The following is a 23,149-nucleotide window of genomic DNA, read 5'->3' on the forward strand; positions in this document are numbered from 1 at the left end:
CAGCAAAATTAAGTAAGTTATGAACATAATTTAAAATCCCTCCACCAGGGACGCCTGGGTGGCTCAGTCGGTTAGGCGTCTGCCTTCAGCTCAGGTCATGATCCCAGGGTCCTGGGATCGAGTCCCGCATCGGGCTCCCTGCTCCGCAGGGAGCCTGCTTCTCCCCCTGCCTCTGCCTCTCTCTCTCTATTTCTCATGAATAAATAAATAAAATCTTTAAAAAATAAAAAAAATAAATAAATAAAATAAAATCCCTCCACCAGACAAAACTCCTATAAGCTTTCTTTAGGCAAAACTAGGAACCATTACACACAGAGCTCTAAAAGCAGATGCAGAACTATCTTATTGCAGCCTCTATAATTTCAGGACTAAGACAGAATTTGAAGTAAGGTTATCATACATGCTGAAATTTCTTTTCATCAAGTTTTCCCCATCCAATGACCTATCCTCAGGGATGTTGATAAGTTGGAGTTCATTAACTTCTCAGTGTATATTTTATATAATACATATATAAATATTTATACATATATATTTATATATGTATATTTTATATATACATATATAAATATTTATATATATAAAATATATATATGTATATATAATGCATATTTAAAAATAAAATATTTGAAAGCTTTTAAATTCATCCCTAGATCGATGACAACTAGTAGTAAACTAGATCACTATTAAGAAAATACTTATTTCACCTACCCACCCCACCTTCATACTCCCCCGCTTCTTGCCTTAAGGTTAGGCCATGAGACTTGTTTTAGCCAATAAATATTAGCAAGATTGAAATGACTTTGCATGTTTGAGTCTGTATCCTTGCATTTTTGCCATCCCTGTAAAAAAGAATATGCTCAGATGCTTGCTGGTCCCAGAATTGTGAGAGACATTTAGAGCAGACCTAAATCTATCGCATAGCCCAAATACCAAGCAGTCAGGCCTCAACCAGATCTGCTGAACCACAGCGAACCTGCAGACCTGTGAGTGAGAAATTTTGTTCCGTATACCACTGAGACTTTTACAGTTGTTTATTATGCAGCAATAGCTATTTAATATAAGAATATTTGGGAAAAGGTGACTGAGTCATAAATTTCAAAGGAGAAGAATATAGGCAAGAATTATTACTACCAATCTTCTAGGATCAGAAATTTTCTTTCAAGTTACCCATTATGAATGTTTCTGTTTCTCATATGTGTCCCTGCCTCTATGCAGCAGAGTAATGTTGTTACATATGCTATCTCTAATCCTCACAAAAATGTTTCATAGGAGACAGCATGGCTTCCATTCTGTAGAGGCTCAGAAACATTAAAGGAATTGCCCTTGTCCACACAGGGGACACGACACAGAAAAACAGCCCCGAGTGATCAGAACTCAGGGGAAATGCATGTCAAGAAGTTAAAAGGAGAGAGCTAAGTAATTTATGACAAAAAGGAGAGAAGAACACTTCCAGATAATAACTGTAAAACAGTGCACACCAGACAAGCATTTATAATCTGGCACTTATCTTTCAGTCTAAGGTGACAAATGAGAATATTTGTTCAAATCACTTTAGTGTTCATCACGCCATCATTGCTCATGATATTCTCCATATGATATGTCAGTTTCATGGAAATGAGAGTCATGCCATTTACAATGAGAAAAATTATATTATTGCAAAGATACATAAGGTGCAGAGAGCCATGAACACATAGGCAGTTCTAGGATCCCCTATTCTCACCATCTTGTTCTCTCTAATTGTGCATCTATCTTCCATCTGAAGTTTTAGTCCTTGTTCCCAAATGGGCCAATCCATCTTGAATTCCCTAGTCAGAATTATGGAAGAATGCATTCTGTTTGCTTAGTGAATTAATACAGTTTTAGAGATCAGAATTATTTATTACTATTTCAGAGATCAGAACTTCCGAGTACAGAATTATTATACTAAGCTATTTTACAAGTGGGATCCTAAGGGGTCAAATCAGGTTAATTAATAGTGATCCTTGATTGGGCGCCTGGGTGGCTCAGATGGTTAAGCGTCTGCCTTCGGCTCAGGTCATGATCTCAGGGTCCTGGGATCGAGTCCCGCATCGGGCTCCCTGCTCCTTGGGAGCCTGCTTCTCCCTCTGCCTTTCTCTCTCACTCTGTCTCTCATGAATAAAAAAAAAAAAAAAAAAAAAAATCTTAAAAAAAAAAAATAGTGATCCTTGATCAAAGAATAACTTAGGCAGTCTGTCTGAATGGGGCATTGTGGCAAGGCAACCAGGGGGTCCTACTGGACACCACGGATATTGACTATCACGTCTAGTACAGGCAGTTACATGATACTGACAAAAAGTAACTGACATTTATTCTCTTGCACCTAAGTGGGTTCTGGTCTAAGCAGTCTCTTGTAGACTTTGGTACATTCTATTTCTACATCCTGAATAGCATAGATAAAATCAGAAACCTGGATGTCTTACTCCAGTTAATTATAAAAAGCTCATGCCATATGTAAATCTTACTCCTATTAAAATTGGAATTTCTAGGGGTGCCTGGGTGGCTCAGTCAGTTAGGTGTCTACCTTCGCTTCAGGTCATGATCTCGGGGCCCTGTGATCAAACCCCACGTTGGGCTCCCCACTCTGAGAGGAGTCTGCTTGTCTCTCTGCTCACCCCCACCCAGCTCATGCTCACTTTTTCTCTGTTTCTGCCTCTCAAATAAATAAGATCTTAAAAATAATGAATTAAAATAAAGTTGGAATTTCTAAACAAAGCAATTGCTGCTCACTTCTGATTTTCAGCAGCTTCCAAAATGTGCATGTTTTCCCCAGAATCAGGATATTTTCAAACCTATGCGAAACAAAACACTTTGATGGGCAGGATCACCTGTTTGAGAGGGAAGAGACTCTGTACAACAATGGTGTCAATGGTTCTACTCTCTGTTCCTTTAAGCTTTCCTCAGATGCTTGAAGATTAATTTGCCGTGAGAGCAACCGACAAGCATTCATTTACCAAATAATGATTTTCTAAATTTAAATTTATCTTGTTATGTGATGTCACTAATTATGTAAAACTATAATTTACAAGGGTGGAAATTCCTTTTCAGCTAATCATTATCCTTGGTTTGAGTAGTTGGAGGGGAAATGAATATTTCTGTAGACAATGCATCCTAGAGTTTAGAGACTGGACAAAAACAAAATCCAGGGTCACATCTATCCTCCCCATCATCATATAAACTGCATTATGAAGCACTTATCTATAAATATGAGGCTGTGGGGAATACTAAGGAAAATATAAATGTGACCCTTATAGGTATTAGGAGAGACTGCATAAACTTTGCGAAATATGCTCTAGGAAGGGAAGATATATAAGAACAAAAAATAATCAAACAAAGAATGCTGTGAAAAGCCAATTCAGAAAAGGAATTGGAGTGGTATTTTATCTAAAAGAGCTTTAATATGTCCATAGCCCATGGTTCATCATATTCACAGTGTGCCTTTAAAACCAGAAGGAAAATTCAGTATGCTAAGAAATCTAATAACCAGTGTTATAAAAGTAAATCTCAACCCAGACTCAGGGTGGCTTTTGTATAGTCTGAAAGTGCTGAGTTTTAGAAAAGTTCTTTTTTGTTTGTTTGCTTTTACATACTGGTTTTCAGAAAGAATAAAATCAAAAGATGCCATCCCCAAAGAACATTGAGCTTATCCTCTGGTCAGATGGGAAGAAATGATTATACTAGTACAGATGATGGCTTTCTTGATCAAACCGTAAAACAATACTAAAAGATGTTTGAAAGCATTTTAAAGACCGCGTGAGAAAGCGTGATTGGTGAGCTAACAAAAGGATCTTTCTTATTCATTACCATATACCAGTTTCCATATAAGAGGGTGAAAGATGACATATTTCCCCTAAATTGCTGGTAATCATTTTTTTAAACTGCTAGGTTAAGATTTGTTTCTATGGATGTTTCCTGAATAATAAACTCCAAATTCATGACATTCGTGTCAGTATATAGGTCAGGGCAAGTGGGAATTATTTAATTCAATCCAAATATTATATTATCAAATTAATTTTATTCTTTAGGACCAGATTCTTGATATTCTTGGTGGCTTTTTTCATAGGAATAGTTGGTAATTTTGTTAATCAGTCCTGTTTTATGGGACCTTAATATACGGCCAAAAAGATCTGAGCTTTATGGTGTTCTTTCTTACTTTTCTACAGCCACACCCCCTTCAATATGTTTAGTTCCATTAGTTCCATTATAATACAGATAGGTTGATCATCAACATATCAGATCTTCCCCAGCTTAAAACTACATGTTTACCATTTATATTCTCTAACTAGTATTCTCTAACTAGTATTCAGAAAATAGTACTTTCCCCAAATACCTATCATACTAATAAATTGTCCAAACTGCACATATTGCTAATATTCTGATATTCTTCTATTTCCTCCAACGAGAGAGTTTAACTTCACAGATGAAAATCACTGCTTGGAGCAATGTTTAATGTTAAAGGTCAGTCTGACTGAGTAACATTTATGCATACCACTTCTAGATTCTTGGACTACTTCTAAGTCAAATTATGTAGCATTAGTGGATAAACTAACCACAGACTGTTTCTGGGTGCAGATATTGGCAAGTTTTATGAAGAAAACAAAACAATACAGGGAGATGCAACACTCATTAAATCTGGTAAGGAAGACCAGATGGCTGGGTAAATCATTATAATACAATATAATACAGTAGATGTAAGGTATTTTAGAGCCCAAAGTTGGGCGCCCTCAACTCTGCTAAGGTAGGAAGGAGAGCTTCTTGGGAAAGCTTTACAAGAAGATGATATTTTAGCTGAGCTGGGAAGAGTAATTGTAGTTGATTAGAGAGATAAGATGAAGAGAAGAAGAAATTCTGAGCAAAGAAAGTAGTCCATGGAAAACACAAAGGCCAAGGGGATAAAAGTGTAAGCTTAAGAGAAAAAAGATTTGACTTTCATTATAGCCTCATCCACTTAATCTTTCTGCAACCTTGGACAGCTATGTAGTTTCTCAAAGCCTCTGTATTTTTTTTCCTTTTAAAATGGGGATAATGATTATATTTCCCTTTTAAAGTTGAGCAAAGATTAAATGAGATAAAAATGTAATATATTTTATACATCCCCTGTAATGATTCTGCCTTCCAAATACTTTTTCCAGTCCCCATGGAGGTACCGGAGCAAGGAATGTAAGTAGAAAGCTACAGGAGAGGTCAGGGTACATAGGTACTGTGAGAAATGAGTATCAGAATAACAGGTATTTGGATGTTTGTGGTAACAGATAGGAGCATCTATGCAAGACTTCAAGCAGAGAAGAGATGTGATCAGATTTTCATTCTAGAAATTTAACTTTGCTGGCAGTTTGCAAAGTAAACACATAAGAGAGGGGAGTGAAAGCAAGGACACCATTGAAATAATGAGACACAAACAAAGGACATGCACATCAGAGTAGATTGAGGTAGAATCTTCACAGGACTTAGTGAATGACTGCCTGAGGAGAGAAAAGAAGAGGGTGAGGATGACAGGGAGCGTGATGAGTCCAGAAACATTCCCAAATGTCTGGATCTAGCAACTCGATAAAATAAGAAACAGATAATCATACAAAATAGAGTATCATAAACTACAGACAGTTACATGGTTCTAAACACCAGGGTTATAGAATCCAGAGCTGGAAGTTGTTATTGGAAGCCAGAGCAAGAAGAGGGATAGCCTCTTAGAAGAAGCTGATCCTGAGCTGTGTTTGATACATGAATAAGATGCACGTTGGTGATCAGGGAAATGAAGTCATCAGATGGATTCCAGCATAAATGTGCAAGGCTGGATTGACACAGCTGCGCAGTTGAGTGTCATCAGATAGTCCTTTATGTATTTATTTATGTATTTACTTATGTTGCACTTGATTCCATAGGAGACTGGAGATAGCTGGTGGTTCCCATACGCCAAACCAGTCTATGGCCATACCATCCTGAATGCGCTCAATCTCATCTGATCTCAGAAGCTAAGGAGGATTGGGCATCGTTAGTACTTGGATGGGAGACCTATATACCAAACCACAGTTTAGAAAGAGTTCAGGGTAATCTAAAATTCTGTGAGGAAAGGATGCACTGAAACAGAGGTTCACATAATATAACACAACAGCACAGAGTTGGCCAACAGTGGGGAAGTCAGTTATTTTGCACTGGTCATTCTGAGCAAAGATACTTGGCAAGTGAAAGGTAACCAAGCAGAGCTTCAAGCAGGAAAAACAGATTCACTTAGTCAATGAGTTCTATCATACTCAAATTATAATTATAGATCTAGTCTTTGAAATAAAATTACCTACAGACACATTATTTTCCCAAGTGTTATATTTGACATGACAGGGTTCATTAAACCACCTTTTACAAAGAGTTGTATTTATTGTCTTTGCTGTTCTTTTGGGTTAAATCTAATTACATTTTAAGTAATGGAAACTATAGGGAAATATACTTATAAGAAGTTAAATGTTAACTGATCCAATAAACAATCTAGCCAACAACAATGAAACTAATATGCTTTTAGTCTATATCACCAAAACTAGAAGTGTGAGCAAATCAAGCCATGTGACATGTTGAATGGTGAAACACTAAAGATGTTACACTCAGGCAGAAAAGTTTACAAGGGGACATGGGAGTTGACCTCACATATTTGAAATGATTTAGTCAGAAGCTGGGATTATGTGCTTTATATGACCCCAAAGAGTAAAATAAGTTTGTGGTTGGAAGTTATAGACTGGTTTTCTACAATAAAATATGTAGAAGATATTTTTTTAAGAAAATGATCTCTATGAATGAAATGATTTGCCTCATGTGATATCCATGTCCATTTCTGAAAGCTCAAGGAAAGCTGGATGACCGCTTCTCTGAGTGTTGTCGAGGAAATGCATTCTAACCTGACCCAAGGAGCTCCACCGCTCACCAGCAGGAACATTGAAGATGCGTTATATTCCTTTTGAGTTTCTTATTCATGGTAAAATTGTAAAAATACCACATATCCTGCAGGGTCATTGTGAGGAATACATATGATTAAAGAATCAGAATGTGCCTAATGCATACTGGGCACTTGACAAATGTTTGTGGAATATGAATCTGGAAGATTCAGCTGGGTTTATGTCAGGCATCAGAAGATAGCTTGAGGAATGAAACAGTCAGGTTTAAAAATATCTATTAAAACATTTGCAGATAGAGAAGTCTGTATATGCCTTTTTAATGTAAGTCTTTTTTATCTTTCATTAAGATTTATAGTTTTCATATACATACATACACTAGCAGAGACTTTTTCCCCCTAGCCTCAATAGAAATCTAGAGCAGAAATAGTATAGTCTCAGTAAGTGTTAAGTTCACCTGCATGCAGAGACAACAACTAACAGTTAATAAAATAAGGTAGTAGTTTATTTCTCTTTTAGATAAAAGAAATTCCTAGTAGACAGTCCAGTTGTGGTGTTCATCAGGGTCCTGGGCTCCTTCTGCTGTTCTAAACACCTTTAGTGTACTGTCTCATGGTTCAAGATTAGTGCCCATTTTTCAGGTGTAAATGTTGCATTTTAGTCAGTAAAAAGAAAAATAAAGGGATCTAAGAATTAGATATTTTAGAAGTTGCACACAATGCTTCCAATTACATCTCATTGGCCAAAACCTGGTCATTGGCTATATTTATCCTCAAGAGATCTTGAGAAATAAAATATTTCAGCTGGTGGGCAAAATGCCCACTTAGAAATTGAGGTTCTTATTGAAATGAAGGGGGCAAAGAATATTGGATTAGCACTTTTGCCACAGGTGACTACACGCAAATATAGACTTTTCTTTAGGAAGTAACTTCGGACTTGTTTCAACATCTGAATATATATAGTCCTAAATTCCCAGCATTTTATATCATAAAGTATGGCCAAGATTATTTTTCCCTGCAAAGCTTACAAAACAGGAGTGATCAGTAATCCAAAGAGACACTCAAAAATGTCGAAAGACTCTCAGTTTATCTGATGCTCAGAAATATGATTTCCACCATATCCACCAAGATGAACTAGCTTCAAATATCATACTCTCACCTAGAAAACCAAATTAATTGACTTGTCACATGAAGTTTTAGACATAAAGTATTTTGGGTTTTGAAAACCATCTGTTAATGATAATTCTGTTAGTTTTAAAATAGTAAGATATTTTTCCCTAGCAATATTTAATAAATAAAATCAAATATTTATATGTAGTCCATTCTTTATTTTTTTTACAAAACCATGTCATTGGTTTACAGGAGATATTTAATTTTATTTATTTGGTTGGAGAATAGTTCATTTCAAGATGGTTTCAATGGAAGTCGTGAAACTGTAGTGGAGGAAAAATAATTTCCCTCTATCCCTTTAATTTCTCAGCTGGGAACCTTATAACAAAAGACAGATTGACAAGAGAAAAACAGAATTTTATTAACATGTATATTTCATGTATTCATGGGAAATACTGAGGGGAAAATGAAAATGGTCAGAGGTATCTTAGAATTCAGCCTTAAATATTGTCTTCAGCAAAAGAGAGAAGAGTGTGGGGGAGACCAGTTGCGGGGAGGTAACCAGGAAAAATATAGTAAACAAGACTAAAGTTCATCATGCAGATTTCAAGTTGGTGTCTTCTCCACTGATAAGAATTTCTTGTGATTTAGTCATCCCTTTCTGCCTGATACACAGAAGGAGACATCCTTACTAATGGGGATTTCCTTTATAAATGGAAATTTCCCTTACAAGCAATTTCAACTCTATTCTCAGAGATCCTTCTGTGAAATCTTTCTCAAAATAATCGGCTCAAAATAATCCTCATACCAAAGAGACATATTTTGAGGATGGCATGTTCTGCCACCCTTCATTCACATGAACAATTATCTAAAATATAGAATTGTTTTATAAGGCTCAAGAGGGCCATTTTGTCTATTTGGTTGGCATTTCTTCTTCTCTAGTTTGACTCTTCTGCTAGTGTTTAAATTGCAGTATACCTATACCCATGATTATCAAGAAAAAAACAAAATAAAACTTTAGTTTCTCTCCTCCAAAAGTAATGTTTACGTGGCAAATGAAAACATTTTACTGTATCTGGTTTTTTTTTAAATTAACATTTACAGGGGCGCCTGGGTGGCTCATTTGGTTGGGTGTCAGACTCTTGATTTCAGCTGGGGTCATGATCTCAGGGTCATGGGATCAAGTCCTGCATTGGACTCCACACTCAGGGCGGAGTCTGCTTCTCCCTCTCCTTCTGCTCCTCCCCTGGATCACACTCTCTCTCTATCAAGACGAACCATGACTGTGGACTCTGAGAAACAAACTGAGGGTTCTAGAGGGGAGGGGTGGGGGGATGGGTTAGCTTGGTGATGGGTATTAAAGAGGGCACGTACTGCATGGAGCACTGGGTGTTATATGCAAACAATGAATCATGGAACACTACATCAAAAACTAATGATGTAATGTGTGGTGATTAACATAACATAATAAAATTTTAAACAATAAAAAATAAATAAATAAATAAATAAAATCTTTAAAAATTAACATTTTCAGTTGAGGGATTTTTTAATAATTTATACTAATTTAGAACACATCAGTCATCTAAAAGTTGATTAAATGAAGAAGTCATCAAATCTTGATCTTTTTCTTTATGTTTTATTCATTTCATGAATTATTTTAAAAAATAAATCTATACTACAGTATAAATTCTCCTACCCAGTACATTTTAAGAAATATTTATGAAATATTAAAATATCTTATTTAAAATTATAAACACTTTTTTTAAATTTTTTTATTTTATGTTAATCACCATACATTACATCATTAGTTTTTGATGTAGTGTTCCATGATTCATTCTTTGTGCATAACACCCAGTGCTCCAGGCAGAACATGCCCTCTTTGATACCCATCACCAAGTTAACCCATCCTTCCATCCCCCTCCCCTCTAGAACCCTCAGTTTGTTTTTCAGAGTCCAATGTCTCTCATGGTTCATCTCCCCCTCCGTTATCCCCCCCTTCATTCTTCCCCTCCTGCTATTTTCTTTTTTTTTTTCCTTAACATATATTGCATTATTTGTTTCAGAGGTACAGATCTGTGATTCAACAGTCTTGCAAAATTTACAGAGCTCACCATAGCACATACCCTCCTCAATGTCTATCACCCAGCCAACCCATCCCTCCCACCTCCCCCACTCCAGCAATCATCAGTTTCCTGAGATTAAGAATTCCTCCTATCAGTGAGATCATATGATACATGTCTTTCTCTGATTGACTTATTTGGCTCCGCATAACACCCTCCAGTTCCGTCCATGTTGTTGCAAATGACAAGATCTCATTCCTTTTGATGGCTGCATAATATTCCATTGTGTATATATATCACATCTTCTTTATCTATTCATCTGTCGATGGACATTGGTGCTTTCCACAGTTTGGTTATTGTGGACATTGCTGCTATAAACATCGGGTTGCACATACCCTTTCGGATCCCTACTTTTGTGTCTTTGGGGTAAATACCCAGTAGTGAAATTGCTGGATCGTAGGGTAGCTCTATTTTCAACTTTTTGAGGAACGTCCATACTGTTTTCCAGAGTGGTTATACCAGCTTGCATTCCCACCAACAGTGTAGGAGGGTTCCCCTTTCTTCACATCCCCGCCAACATCTGTCATTTTCTGACTTGTTAATTTTAGCCATTCTGACTGGTGTGAGGTGGTATCTCATTGAGGTTTTGATTTGGATTTCCCTGATGCCGAGCGATGTTGAGCACTTTTTCATGTGTTTGTTGGCCGTTTGGATGTCTTCTTTGGAAAAATGACTGTTCATGTCTTCTGCCCATTTCTTGATTGGATTCTTTGTTCTTTGGGTGTTGAGTTTGATGAGTTCTTTATAGATTTTGGATACTAGCCCTTTAACTGATATGTCATTTGCAAGTATCTTCTCCCATTCTGTCGGTTGTCTTTTGGTTTTGTTGACTGTTCCATTTGCTGTGCAAAAGCTTTTTATCTTGATGAAGTCCCAATAGTTCATTTTTGCCCTTGCTTCCCTTGCCTTTGGGGATGTTTCTAGGCAGAAGTTGCTGTGGCTGGGGTCAAAGAGGTTGCTGCCTGTGTTCTCCTTTAGGATTTTGATGGAATCCTGTCTCACATTGAGGTCTTTCAACCATTTGGAGTCTATTTTTGTGTGTGGTGTAAGGAAATGATCCAGTTTCATTCTTCTACATGTGGCTGTCCAATTTTCCCAACACCATTTGTTGAAGAGACTGTCTTTTTTCCATTGGACATTCTTTCCTGCTTTGTCGAAGATGAGTTGACCATAGAGTTGAGGGTCCATTTCTGGGCTCTCTATTCTGTTCCATTGATCTATGTGTCTGTTTTTGTGCCAGTACCATACTGTCTTGATGATGACAGCTTTGTAATAGAGCTGCAAGTCTGGAATTGTGATGCTGCCAGCTTGGCTTTTCTTTTTCAACATTCCTCTGGCTATGCGGGGTCTTTTCTGGTTCCATACAAATTTTAGGATGATTTGTTCCATTTCTTTGAAAAAAGTGGATGGTATTTTGATGGGGATTGCATTGAATGTGTAGATTGCTCTAGGTAGCATTGACATCTTCACAATATTTGTTCTTCCAATCCATGAGCATGGAACGTTTTTCCATTTCTTTGTGTCTTCCTCAATTTCTTTCATGAGTATTTTATAGTTTTCTGAGTACAGATCCTTTGCCTCTTTGGTTAGGTTTATTGCTAGATATCTTATGGTTTTGGGTGCAATTGTAAATGGAATCAACTCCTTAATTTCTCTTTCTTCTGTCTTGTTGTTGGTGTATAGGAATGCCACTGATTCCTGTGCATTGATTTTATATTCTGCCACTTTACTGAGTTCCTGTATGAGTTCTAGCAGTTTTGGGGTGGAGTCTTTGGGGTTTTCCACATAAAGTATCATATCATCTGCAAAGAGTGAGAGTTTGACTTCTTCTTTGCCGATTTGGATGCCTTTGATTTCTTTTTGTTGTCTGATTCCTGTGGCTAGGACTTCTAATACTATGTTGAATAGCAGTGGTGATAGTGGACATCCCTGCTGCGTTCCTGACCTTAGGGGGAAAGCTCTCAGTTTTTCCCCATTGAGAATGATATTCGCTGTAGGTTTTTCATAGATGGCTTTTATGATATTGAGGTAGGTACCCTCTATTCCTATACTCTGAAGAGTTAGATCAAGAAAAGATGCTGTACTTTGTCAAAAGCTTTTTCTGCATCTATTGAGAGGATCATATGATTCTTGTTCTTTCTTTTGTTAATGTATTGTATCACGTTGAATGATTTGTGGATGTTGAACCAACCTTGCAGCCCAGGGATAAATCCCACTTGGTCGTGGTGAATAATCCTTTTAATGTACTGTTGGATCCTATTGGCTAGTATTTTGGTGAGAATTTTTGCACCCATATTCATCAAGGATATTGGTCTATAATTCTCCTTTTTGATGGGGTCTTTGTCTGGTTTTGGGATCAAGGTAATGGTGGCCTCAGAAAACAAGTTTGGAAGTTTTCTTTCCATTTCTATTTTTTGGAACAGTTTCAGAAGAATGGGAATTAATTCTTCTTGAAATGTTTGGTAGAATTCCCCTGGGAAGCCATCTGGCCCTGGGCTCTTGTTTTTTGGGAGATTTTTGATGACTGCCTCAATTTCCTTAGTGGTTATAGGTCTGTTCAGGTTTTCTATTTCTTCCTGGTTCAGTTTTGATAGTTGATACATCTCTAGGCATGCATCCATTTCTTCCAGATTATCTAATTTGCTGGCATAGAGTTGCTCATAATATGTTCTTATAATTGTTTCTATTTCTTTGCTGTTGGTTGTGATCTCTCCTCTTTCATTCATGTTTTTGTTGATTTAGGTCATTTCTCTTTTCTTTTTAATAGTCTGCCCAGGGGTTTATCAATCTTGTTAATTCTTTCAAAGAACCAGCTCCTAGTTTCATCGATCTTTTCTACTGTTCTTTTGGTTTCTATTTCATTGATTTCTGCTCTGATCTTTATTATTTCTCTTCTCCTGCTGGGTTTAGGCTTTATTTGCTGTTTTTTCTCTAGCTCCCTTAGGTGTTAGGTTAGGTTGTGTACTTGAGACCTTTCTTGTTTCTTGAGAAAGGCTTGTATTGCTATATACTTTCCTCTTAGGACTGCCTTTGCTGCATCCCAAAGATTTTGAACAGTTGTGTTTTCATTTTCATTGGTTTCCATGAATTTTTTTTAATTCTTCTTTAATTTCCTGCTTGACCCATTTATTCTTTAGTAGGATGCTCTTTAGCCTCCATGTATTTGAGTTCTTTCCAACTTTCCTCTTGTGATTGAATTCTAGTTTCAACGCATTGTGGTCTGAAAATATGCAGGGAATAATCCCAATCTTCTGGTACCAGTTGAGACCTGATTTGTGACCTAGGATGTGATCTATTTGGGAGAATGTTCCATGGGCACTAGAGAAGAATGTGTATTCTGTTGCTTTGGGATAGAATGTTCTGAATATATCTGTGAAGTCCATTTGGTCCAGTGTGTCATTTAAAGTCTTTATTTCCTTGTTGATCTTTTCCTTATGGATTTGTCCATTTCAGTGAGGGGGGTGTTAAAGTCCCCCACTCTTATTGTATTGTTGTCAATGTGTTTCTTTGCTTTTGTTATTAATTGCCTTATATAATTGACTGCTCCCATGTTAGGGGCATAGATATTCACAATTGTTAGATCTTTTTGTTAGATAGACCCTTTAAGTAGGATATAGTGTCCTTCCTCATCTCTTATTACAGTCTTTGGTTTAAAATCTAATTTGTCTGATATAAGGATTGCCACTCCAGCTTTCTTTTGGTGTCCATTAGCATGGTAAATAGTTTTCCACCCCCTCACTTTCAATCTGGGGGTGTCTTTGGGTCTAAAATGAGTCTCTTGAAGACAGCATATCGATGGTCTTGTTTTTTAATCCAACCTGATACCCTGTGTCTTTTGATTGGGGCATTTAGCCCATTTACATTCAGGGTAACTATTGAAAGATAGGAATTTGATGCCATTGTATTGCCTGTAAGGTGATTGTTACTGTATATTATCTGTGTTCCTTTCTGGTCTATGTTGCTTTTAGGCTCTCTCTTTGCTTAGAAGACCCCTTTCAAGATTTCTTGTAGGGCTGGTTTCATGTTTGCAAATTCCTTTAGTTTTTGTTTGTCCTGGAAGCTTTTTCTCTCTCCTTCTATTTTCAATGACAGTCTAGCTGGATATAGTATTCCTGGCTGCATATTTTTCTCATTTAGTGCTCTGAACGTATCATGCCAGTCCCTTCTGGCCTGCCAGGTCTCTGTGGATAAGTCTGTTGCCAATCTAATGTTTCTACTATTGTAGGTTACAGATCTCTTCTCCCGAGCTGCTTTCAGGATTTTCTCTTTGTCTATGAGACTTGTAAATTTTACTATTAGATGGTTGGGGTGTTGACCTATTTTTATTGATTTTGAAAGGTGTTCTCTGTGCCTCCTGGATTTTGATGCTTGTTTCCTTCCCCAAATTAGGGAAGTTCTCTGCTATAACTTGCTCCATTATACCTCCTGCCTTTCTCTTTCTTCTTCTTCTGGGATCCCAATTATTCTAATGTTGTTTCGTGTTATGGTATCGCTTATCTCTCGAATTCTGCCCTCGTGATCCAGTAGTTGTTTATCTCTCTTTTTCTCAGCTTTTTTATTTTCCATCATTTGGTCTTCTATATCACTGATTCTCTCTTCTGCCTCATTTATCCTAGCAGTTAGTGCCCCCATTTTTTATTGCAGCTCATTAATAACCTTTTTGATTTCAACTTGGTTAGATTTTAGTTCTTTTATTTCTCCAGAAAGCATTTCTCTAGTAACTTCCATGCTTTTTTCAAGCCCAGCTAGTATCTTTAAAATCATGAATCTGAACTCTAGGTCTGACATCATACCAATGTCCGTATTGAGTAGGTCCCTGGCAGTCGGTACTACCTCTTGTTCTCTTTGTTGAGGTGATTTTTTCCGTCTTGTTATTTTTTCCAGAGGAGAACAGATGAATGAGAGAACAAAATGGTAACAGGGTAACAATGTCCCCAGAAAATATACTCTAAACAAATCAGAAAAGACCTGAAGCCAAGGGAAGAGAAAGGGAAAGAAAGAAAAAAGAAAAAGGAAAAAAAGAAAAAGAAAAAGATAAAAACAAACAAAAACAGAACAAAACAAAAAAAAACAGAATATGATCAGATATGATCAGGCTGGTACATAGATCAGTGCCACACACTATATTTTGGGTGTATTTTGGTCTGTTGGAAGAAAGTGCCTCCCAAAATTTTAGAGAAAGAAAAACTTAAATATGTACAAAAATAAGGGTTGATACTATGAAGGGATGGAATATGACTGTAAAGATGAAAATTATAAAAATTTTATAAATGGAATTGATAAGATAAGAAGTTGTTTGAAAAAAAAAAGAGAGGATTTTAAAAAGAAAAAGAAAAAAAAGGGAGAGAACGTGATCAGGCAGGAGACTAGAACAAAGCCATACACTAGAGATTTAGGGTATATTTTGATCTGTTAGAAGAAACTGTATCTCAAAATTTTAAAGAGAGAACAACTTGCATATATATCCCAAAAATAAGGGTAACCACTATGAAGGGATAGAATATGACTCTAAAAATGAAAAATAAATTCTTTTTAAAAAAGGGATTGGGGCACCTGGGTGGCTCAGTTGGTTAAGCAACTGCCTTTGGCTCAGGTCGTGATCCTGGAGTCCCAGGATCGAGTCCTGCATCGGGCTCCCTGATCGGCAGGAAGTCTGCTTCTCCCTCTGATCCTCCCCCTCTCATGCTCTCTGTCTCCCATTCTCTCTCTCAGATAAATAAATTTAAAATCTTTAAAATAAAATAAATAAATAAATAAGCGATTGATAAAATGTTGGTTGAAAAAGGGAAAAAGAAAAATTTAAAAAAAAACAGTTAAAAAAATTAACTTTGAAAGACTAAAGAATCATGGTAAAAAAGCCATGGATTTTTTTTTTTTTTTAAGATTTTATTTATTTATTTGACAGAGAGAGAGATAGCGAGAGCAGAAACACAAGCAGGGGGACTGGGAGGGGGAGAATCAGGCTTCCTGCCGAGCAGGGAGCCCAATGTGCGACTCGATCCCAGGACCCTGGGATCATGACCTGAGCCGAAGGCAGACGCTTAACGACTGAGCCACCCAGCGCCCAAAGCCATGGATTCTATGTGCAGTATACCCCTAGCACTGGAGTTCTGCCGTTCTCATTGATGGGTAAACTTGGTCTTGGCTGGCTGTTCTCGCTGCTCTTCTGGGGGAGTGGCCTGTTGCCATGGTGCCCAAATGTCTCTGCCAGAGGCGGAATTGCCCTGTGCTTGCCGGGTCTGGGCTAAGTAATCTGCTCAGGTTTGTTCTCTGGAGCTTTTGTTCCCTGGAAGCTTTCTGTGCACCTTTGGAGGACTAGAGTGAAAATGGCAGCCTCCCAATCTCTTCCCCAAAGGAGCCGAGAACTCGGGGCCCTGCTGCTCAGTGCGCCCCCAGAGAAAGGCAGTCAATCACTCCCGTCTCCCTGGTCTCCGGCTGCACTCCGTGCTCACCCGGTCTGTGACTGCACGTTTCTATCTCTGGCACCCAGCCCTGGGTGGAGTCTCCAAACCCAGCAGATACCTGCAGTGTGCTCCCACGCTGCTCCTCCCGGGAGAAGAAGGTGAGTCTCCCCGGATCTGCCGCTTGTCGGGTCCCTGCTGGAGGAGCAGTGGCCCGACTGTGCCGCGGATCATGGTTTATGGCAACCCCGAGCTGAGAGCATGCCCCTTGGCTCCGTCTCTGCAGCCAGCTTCCCCAGTCCGATACCTAGGAGCTCTGCCGCACTCAGGCACCCCCGGTCTTTCTGTGACCCCAAGGGTCCTGAGACCACACTGTCCCAGCGAGGGTTCCACCCCCCGCTTAGCCACTGGAGCGACGTCCCTCAGCAGAGCCGACTTCTAAAAGTTCCGATTTTGTGCTCCACGGCTCTATCACTTGCCAGAAGTGGCCATCGGAGGCCCCTTCCCCCGCCGTCTATCCTCCCGAATATCGCCTCGGATTCACTTCTCCGCACGTCCTACCTTCCAGAAAGTGGTCGCTTTTCTGTTCAGAGCGTTGTTGCTATTCTTTTCTTCAATCTCCTGTTGAGTTCATAGGTGTTCAGAATGGTTTGATCCCTATCCAGTTGAATTCCTGAGACCAGATGAAATCCAGGTCTCCTACTCCTCCACCATCTTGCTCTGCCCCTAAAATTACAAAAAACTTTTAACGTCACTCAAACTAACAAGGTAAATCTGACTTTGAAAAATAACCATCCCATACAGTGCTAAAAAGAAATGAGCTATCAAACCATGAAAAGACATGGAGGATTCTTAATTGCATGTTACTAAGTGAAAGAAGACAACCTGGGAAGACTTCATATGGTATAAGCACAACATAGGACATTCTGGAAAAGGCGAAACTATGGAAGCAGTAAAAAGATCAGTGGTTTCCAGGGGTTGAGGGCCAGGGGAAAGGAGTAGAGAAAGCAGAGAGTATTTTTAGGCCGTAAAAATACTATAAAAATGGATGCATGTTTTTATCCATTGGTCAAACTCTATAGAATATACAACAGCAAGCATGAACTATAATGTAAACTCTAGACTTTGGGTGATAACAATGTGTCAGTGAAGGTTCAGCAGTGGTGATATAGGTACCACTCTGGTGCTAGACGTTGCTAATGAGACAGGCTATGCATGTGCGAGGGCACAGTGTATATGGAAAACCTCTGCATCTTCTCCTCAATTTTGCTGAAAAAAGATAAATAAATAAAGTCTTAATTTTTTTAAAAAGTCCACATTGATGCACAGTCATTTGGGGTTTTCTGTCCAATTCTCTCCTTTATTTCATATATATTTCAATTTATTTGGAATAGAAAGTTTCATAGTGTAGCAAGATAACTTTAGAGGAGCTAGAAATATTCATTATCTGAGATATGAAAATGTCTAAGGACAAAAATATATTTTAAAAGAAGCTTTAGAAACATGCTTAACATAAACGGATGTTAAATCTGCATTGAACTCAGTGGTATTAGCAAATGATAAACCTCCAAAATTAACTATATTGTCATCTGCTTAAAATGTGAAACTTCTAAGCTCTCAAAGTTTCCATTCTTTGACTTTAATGTAATACAGTGAGAACTTCATTATAATGTAATGTTCAAAACATTACTGAGATACAAAATTATCCCCAAGTTAAAAAATGCAGTTTGCGGTTAAGCTGACATTACAGTTTATAAACAATTTCAGATGGGAATTCTTGAAGTTTTTAATGGTATCCATCTTCAACACAGCTCCTGTTTATCTCACTGAAAGTGTATTATGTTTCAAAATCTAAAATTAACCAATTGAAAACATTTACAATTAACAACATAAATACACCTTCTTAAACAGAAGCTCATTATCTCTCAGGAAGACTTCAGTAACAGCTCCTAATGGATTTCCTACCTCAAACTCCCTGCAACTCACAACAAAAAGTACACTAATAGGACAAAAATTTGCAACATTATAAGGTAATTTCTATTTGAATATGCCAAATTAGTCAAGACAATTTTATGTGTCCAGTGTTGAAAAATAAGTTATTTTTTTCTGTATACATCTTTATTCACTATAATGAAATTCTAAGCAGGGAAAATAACAATCAACCATTATTTATTGAGCACCTACTGCATTCTACTTTCTGTTTTAACCACTTTGCTACATTATCTCACCTCATTCTTACATTACTATTAGAAAGTCATTGCTCTTCTGAAACAGAATTCTACAGAAGCTGTTAAACTGGCCTGAACTTTCTTTGTTAATAATTAATGGCCAACTGTGATTTGAAGCCAAGTATATGATTCCAAATGCTGTTTTTTTAACCATTATACTCCACTGCTTTGCAGATATTCTTGAAAAATATAAATATTAAAAACTAATCATTTTAATATATTTGCATATTTTGTTTTGTAAAAAGATTCTTTTGTCTTTGTATTTCTAACCATTAGAGACTTGTAAGGTGTAGGTGAAATGGAAACAAATTCAAACTTGTTTCCCTTGACGTGACTAAGCTTCACATGCGTAAGAGATGATGGATGGTTTCACAAAATAAGCTCTTGAAAATATATGAAACAAAATTAAGATGATATAAATCTTGTGTTAATAATCTGAATTGTTCTCATTACAACATAGCTTCCTCTGGCAGATACATTGTGCACCAGTCCTATACCAGAGAATATCATACCATATGTTGTTCTTCAAATATTGGAATATTGTAAAAATTGCTTAGATTTTATAGATTTATCATTTCTAATGGAGATTGGAGTAGATTTACGATCCCCTGGGGCCTCACCAAACATTTGTGTTTATTGTGGCCCAAACCTTTTAAGCTTATGACAAGAGATTGTGCTTCTTTCTTTTGATTAAGTTTGAAATGCCTTTCTTATCTATTTTTATTAATTTGGAAAGAAATTGGATGAAAATAATTCTGTGCTTTGGTTTTATATTACCACCCTTTACTAAGCAGTGTGCTGATAGCCTTTTAAACATGATTTACTGAGAAGAATTTATATCATATGTGATTAATAAAAGGAGGGGAGGGCACGCTATAGCACAGCTAAGATCCCATTTCTGCATTTTCAGCTGCGTCAAAGCAGTTTACTTTCCCAATTGAACATCATCCTGGGAGAAAGCAGGCTTCAGTTCCTGTAGTCTGCTGTTAGATGGTACGTGTCCTGTAATTAGAGGGTCAATTTTTTGGATCATAAATTTCTTAATTATAGATGATAGAGTTGCATAGTTGATCTATAAGATATCTTCATTTGGAAGTCATATTTTTTTCTCATGCTTCAGAACAAAATAGGTATTTAGTGTACTATCCTTATAGGTTGAGTTTCAATTCTATTCAGTAAATACGTGTTGATCACTGACCATTTTACTAAGCATTATGGAGAAAACAAAGACAAGGAACTAGCGTTACTGAGGAAAGTAAAGAGAAGAATAAGACAAGTGTTTTGATAACTAAATTGTGGGATAGAATATGATAAGTATCATAAGGTACACATTTACTAAATGCATATGGAAGTTCAGATGAGATAGAGATCATTATTTCATATTTTTTTTCATGCCGAAATGATATTTGAGATAAGTCTTAAAGAAGGGATCAAGAATTGAGGTAGAAGAGAAGCAGATAAACCGAAAAAGTAGAACTTGGCTAATGGATGTTTGGAAAATATTAACTAGTCCTTTGTTCTTGCACTCAAGGAATACTCCCGAGGCTAATATGAGATAAAGCCAGAAGTCTTCACATTTTTTGAATGACGTAGTTTGACTTAAATTTTAGAAAGATCAATATGGCACCACTATGGAAATTGAACTGAGAAGGGGAGGGGTGGGAAGGTGGAATGTCAGCCAAGAGGAATGATCTGAGTCAAGGAAAGAAATAAGGAAAACATGAATTAGGATTGGTTTGCTGGAACTTTAAGGAGCAGAGGACAAAATTGAGGAAATCTGCCAAAAAGTGCAAAAACACAAAAGATGAAAAAAAAATTAAGAAAAAATAAATAAATAAGGATCAGCCTGGGGTTCAGAAGTTCAGAAAACATGAGTTACAGAAAGAGAAAATGGGCGGGAGAAAATTGACACAGAACTAATTCATGAAATCTCACCAAGCTGAAGAATGTGGAATCTCAGAATGAAAAGTCTCCACGAAGAAGGCAACAAAATGAATGAAAAGAGACTCACAATTAGGTGACGGTATAACTTGATTTTAGAATCTCTAGAATAAAATAAAGATCTTAATGGCCTTAAGAAAGTGAAGAGGGGATTTCAGTTCTCCGGGACCAGCCTGGGCCTCAGGCTATTTGAAGATTTTAATCCAGAACACGGATATCAGACAAAATCATGTGATTGATATCAACAATATGAATGACAAAATTAAAAAAGAAGAATTGAAGAGCTCCCTATATGCCCTGTTTTTTCAATTTGGCCATGTGGTAGATATTGTAGTGTTAAAGACCATGAAGATGAGGGGGCAAGGCTTTGTTATTTTTAAGGAACTGGGCTCACCCACAAATGCCTTCAGACAGTTAGAAGGATTTCTATTTTATGATAAATGAATGGAAATCCAGAATGCAAAAACAGATTCTGATATAATATCTAAAGTCTGTGGCACTTTTGCTGACTAAGTAGAAGGAAAAGAAAAGCGCAAAAACTGTAGAACTCTCTGCAACAGCTTCACACAAAAAACCTGGTCAGGGAACACCAAATGCAGTCAATGCCCAAGGAAATTCAACACAAATCCTCAGGTCTCTGATTACCTTCCACACTATATTTTATTCCTTAATAGTTTCCCAGAAGAGACTAATGAGATGATGTGATCCATGCTGTTTAATCAGCTTCCTGGTTTCAAGGAAGTACGTTTGGTATCCGGAGGCGTGACATTGCTTTCATGGAATTTGAAAATGACGGACAGGCTGGAGTTGCTGGGATGCTTTACAAGGATTTAAAATCACACCATCCCATGCCATGAAGATCACCTATGCCAAGAAATTGCATATGAGATAGTGGTCTTTATGGGACTTGGTGTTATTTACAGTGTTTGTTTTGGTAACATTTGGTCAGGCCATTTTACTAGTTGGGGGTGAGGGAGAGTGAAGGTTAAATTTTTGTGAATGATTTAAGACAATACCTAGTATTTGTTTTGCATTAATGAACTATGAAATATGAAGGCCTTAATTTTGTTCAATAAACTTCAATTTGTATTCCAAAAAGAAAGAAAGAAAGAAAGAAAGAAAGAAAGAAAGAAAGAAAGAAAGAAAGAAAGAAAGAAAGAAAGAAAGAAAGAAGAAAAAGAAAGAAAGAAGAAAAAGAAAGAAAGAAAGAAGAAAAAGAAAGAAAGAAAGAAAGAAAGAAAGAAAGAAAGAAAGAAAGAAAGAAAGAAAGAAAAGAAAGAAAAGAAAGAGGGGAAACAGGTAACCAATAAAAGATCAGGATACAGAATTCCCATAGGCTCATGTCCAAATCACTGTTACCTATAGCAACGGCATAATGCCTTTAAAACTGTAAAGGAAAATGATCTCAAATTAGAATTTTCCATACAGGGGCACCTGGGTGGCTCAGATGGTTAAGCATCTGCATTTGGCTCAGGTCATGATCCCAGGGTCCTGGAATCGAGCCCCACATTGGGGTCTTTGCTCAGTGGGGAGTCTGCTTCTCCCTTTCCCTCTGCCTCTCCCCCTGCTCATACTCTCTCTCTCTCTCTGTATCTCTCAGTCTCAAATAAATAAATAAAATCCTTGAAAAAATTATTAAAAATAATAAAAATAATTTTAAAAATTAAAAAAAAATTCCCTACAATCTGCTAGTCAATTGTGTAGGACGAATAATGACATTTTCTAATATATAAAGACCTCAAAAAATCTCTCTTAGATCCATTACCAGTAAAAAGTAACTGGAAGATTTTCTACAGTTAAAATAATTAATTCACTACAGTTAGAGTAATTAATTGACTACAGTTAAAATAATTAAACTAAGGAAGACATAGACAGCACAGAAAGCACAGAATCCAATACAAGAGATACACAAAGGAAATTAACTGTTGTCGTAGAGGACAATCAGTCCAGACAGGAGTTGGAGGGTGGTGACTTCCAGGAGGGATACTGCCAAGAAGTTAAGGTTCATGATAGAACAACTGAGGTATTTCAATGTATTTTCTAGGTCATTATTAAGGTCAAAGAGTTGGTGATTAATAAATTATACAGGGAACCGAGAAAATAAAAAATCAAGGCAGTCATTAATTCCAGGACAAATAAAACATTGCCTAAGAAAAGTCTTTGTAATCACAGTACAATACTTCTCTTAGCTGTGAATAATATTTGCATTGTCATAAATTCATGAACATTAAAAATTAATTCAAAAAAAGAGTGATATATAAACTACATTAGGAACATCAGGGGAGAGAAAGTATTTACCTCAAAGAGAAGCAAATATAGATCTTCCATAATAGGAAGTTATTAAATAATATCTAAAACAGAAAGGCCAAGAAATGGTAATATAAAAATGCGACTTCTAAAGGCACAGCATAAGGAATATAGTCAATGATATGGTAATAGCGTTGTATGGTGACAGAT

The 23,149-nt window shown here is 37.1% G+C and overlaps 1 pseudogene; it reads left to right on the forward strand.

Moving 5' to 3' along the window:
- LOC123841406 (U2 small nuclear ribonucleoprotein B''-like) overlaps window positions 1-21,584 on the forward strand; it is a 44,525-nt pseudogene extending 22,941 nt beyond the window's left edge.
- Window positions 21,585-23,149: the final 1,565 nt, after the last annotated feature.

The sequence above is a fragment of the Mirounga angustirostris genome, unplaced genomic scaffold (genome assembly GCF_029215605.1).
Source record: "Mirounga angustirostris isolate CCGP_5_RB_7025 unplaced genomic scaffold, mMirAng1.0.hap1 SCAF_14, whole genome shotgun sequence".
Classification (NCBI taxonomy): Eukaryota; Metazoa; Chordata; class Mammalia; order Carnivora; family Phocidae; genus Mirounga; species Mirounga angustirostris.